This window comes from Acartia tonsa, chromosome 9 (assembly GCF_053477335.1).
Source record: "Acartia tonsa isolate MP-2025a chromosome 9, ASM5347733v1, whole genome shotgun sequence".
NCBI lineage: Eukaryota > Metazoa > Arthropoda > Copepoda > Calanoida > Acartiidae > Acartia > Acartia tonsa.
In genome coordinates, this window is record NC_137268.1 from 34,580,157 (window position 1) to 34,583,602 (window position 3,446).

A 3,446-nucleotide genomic window follows, 5' to 3' on the forward strand; every position below is an offset into this window, starting at 1 on the left:
ATGCATTATCATATTGAGTTTTTTGTGATTTTTTTTCAAATATTATAAGATAAACGTTTGCTAAAAGTTAATTAAAATCAAGCAAGGTGGGCGAAGAAGACGTTGTTTTGGAATAAAAAGGTTACGCACTTTTAAGTGTGTGTGTGTCTGTGTGTATTAGAGACCCATAATTCCAATAACAACCAACTATTAACGTTAAAGATATATATGGTGTAATTAAGAGGCATAATATTTGATATTTGGGTGTTATATCCCTGTTTTGTTTCGTCGATATTCTTAATAGTTTGGATCCTTTCAGATTTTACTAAAGATGAGATGCAAATTTTTTGAGTGACGGCGGATTGATTTTCTACGATGTTCTACTAAAAAAATAAGGTATTACATTATTTTTCATTTGAACTACAATAGAACCCACATGTTAAAAAGTGAGGGGTAGGTTTCTGGTAAAATCCGTAAAGGTTATGTGTTATAAGTTAAAAATAGTAGCAGAACGATAAAAATTTATGTTAACTTTAAAAAAAAAATATTTGTCTAAAGTTCTTTTCAATAAGATATTTAGTGAATATTATCGTTCTACTACTATTTTTAAGCCTTAAAACAGACACCTTTACGGATTCTACCAGAAACCTACTCCTCTCTTATTTACAAAACTTAAATCGGATGCAATTAAGAAGTAAAACGGCTTTTTGTTGTTGGATTAATGGTATCTGTTAAAATTAGTTCAGTTCAACGATTACAAATTTTTTAGTTATACAGCAGTAGGAAGCATTTTTAACGTCTTTAGTTATGACGTGGTGTTAAGCTGAGATTCGACCCTATCACCTCCCTGGCGACCTGCGGATGCGTAACGTTTTTAGCCATGGTCGTGGATATATAAACTGGATTTTAGTACAGTGATATATTTATGAAGAGGGATTCATGTTTTTATTAGGAAGTTACTTCGCCCCTAGCCTCACGGCGAGGCGAGAATAATAGTCAAAACTTACACAAGATATTTATAAAGCTTCCCTGTAAAGTAAATTTAATAGGATTGGTATTTTGTGACATCTTCAGCTTCGGACAAAAAAAATCTTTATAAAATAGGACTATTTGCTTAAACTCTATGTTAAGCAGCTTCCATGAAAAGTAAAACTAATTGAGAGTAACAATTAGATTAAACCTTACCTGGAAAAATCAGAATCTTTCAGTACAATGAGACAGGCAGACATCCTGTTACTGTTATAAAGATTATTCATAGTGTTGTTTATGATTTTTTAAAATTTAGGTTAATAGAAAGCAGACTGACTTGAAGCACGCCTATACAACAACAGCTTTTACCAACGAATAAGACAACGAAGAATTTCTCTACACACTACATCCTATGTATATCAAGGTAAATATACGCAGCTCAAGGACTTCACCTTTTTTTCATTTTAAGGTCATAAATATTACAGTCTCTTCCCAGTTTTAGTTATCTAAGTCAGAAAGAGGTTATAAGTTAAGATCTGCAAAATATCTACGTACAGAAATTGAAATAAAAACTATCAAAAAGGGATATTCCATGAATAAGAGAAAAATAGTTTTTTAAAAGCGAAGCTTTTCGATAATTCGGGTCGGTCCGTCCGTCTGTCCGTCACGGATAGCTTTTTTCATTAAATTAGGCATGTTAGAATTGTCCTATCGATTTCAAATTTTGCATTGTGATTCCTTTAGTAGTTAGGTACGATTTAGAAAGCGTAGCAACTCTATAATCATTACCAAAATGTCCGTACGTCCATTTTAAACATGTTGATTTTTTTGATTTTTTTAGCAAAAAAAATTTGTGAACTAATCATCTGATTGATCTGATTTTTGGTATATTGATTCCTGGGACAACAAAGTATAATGTAATAAGCGAAGCAAATCTCTAATCAAGTCCTAAAAATGTATGTCCAAAAACATTGTCCTGAATCGAGCAGTTTTTTTCAACAAATTTACTTACATTTTTGCTTTGACCCCTATACATTTATATTATAATTATTCAGTTCTGACACTATACAAGCGTTAATGTCCGTTTGTCCTACCGTTTTAGTGCTTCGCTTTTATGGATGTTGTCATCCTTGTTTTATTAAAGGCCATTTGGAAAAGCCATTAAGTATGAAAATGTTTGTTTTTAATTATTGTAGAAATGCCCCCTCTTTTCTTAAAGTGTAGTTTTCATAAGCATGGCTGTTAGATTTTTAAAAAAGTAGTAGCCATATGTGTTATGTATGTTAATAACCAAATGAGAAAATATTTCCCCAATAGAACGACAGACTAAATGGGCAGTACCTTTGCTAATAAAAGAAATGGTTAGAATCTACTCTTGAATTAAGTATTTTTTTTTTCAGGAAACAGTGATGTTGTATTTATAGCTGCATGCAAGAAAAAACATTCAAAGATCGATAGCTTGTAATATTAATAAAATTTTGTGAGTGATTTCAAAATTATAGATTATTGTAACAAAATAAAATAAGATATTTCATATATTGTTTTAGTTCAATGATGTAATGTGTGAAGCTACTCTTTAATTCGAATGTACTTTTTAACATACATAGAATTATATCAGGGATCTAAAGGGATAAGATAAAAGGTTGATAAATTGTAGATCCCCAATAGTAAAATTACCCCTACCTTAGATTAAACTTAGTTGTTGAAACGTTTAAACCCCAAACGTAATAAACCAATCAATCAAACTTCAGTAAAAGTTCACAAAGTTGTTAAGCCAACGAATGAGAACACTATTTTAAAACTTAATGGACTACTACTAGTGTAATAAACAGTCCATTGTTACCTATCTCTGAATTTATATTCATTTTTCTGCTTTGCTGCTAATTAATGGTATCGTACTTGATACCATTCAAACTAGACCTTCAGAAAACAACTTTTTGAATCAATACACATTTTTAATTGTTGCGGGTTTCCTCAGATCGCATATGGACTATAAATTCTATTTTTGAAACTTTTGTATGTTTATTTACGAAAAGGTTTGGCAAAGGGATAGAAGATCTATGCAGGGTAGTATCCTCTAGGAACAGGGCCCTTCGGGGATAAACAGTTGTTTGAAATATGTTGTTTATTTTATAAATTAAAAATAAAGTGGGAGTTTTGAGTTAAAACATCATAAATGTGATACACGGGTATTTTTGAAAGAGTTTCCACACAATTTTTTTTTTAAATTAAGATAATTTCCAAGTTGTTGTTGGTATCATTTCGTGGAACTATTCTTTAGGTGTAGTAAAGTTTAAAATGTCATATTTTTAATCCTTATTGAAAAGTAAAAGGATCTCTGTCTGTCAGTTCCTATGGATCTCTGGTACTTGATTAGGTACAATGTGATACTGTAAAGTTTTGGCGGCAGGACTGCTGCGGCCATCTCCTACTGTTTTTTTTTTATTTTTCTCTCCATTAATTTTAAATATTTGCAGGGAGAGGGCATTAATCTGTTT

The 3,446-nt window shown here is 31.1% G+C and overlaps 1 long non-coding RNA gene across 1 annotated transcript; it reads left to right on the forward strand.

The window, feature by feature from the left end:
- Positions 1–262: 262 nt before the first annotated feature.
- Positions 263–2,482, forward strand: LOC145327847 (uncharacterized). The gene is made up of 3 exons (XR_013882259.1): positions 263–375; positions 1,265–1,372; positions 2,349–2,482. It is a non-coding gene; the product is annotated as an uncharacterized LOC145327847 (long non-coding RNA).
- Positions 2,483–3,446: the final 964 nt, after the last annotated feature.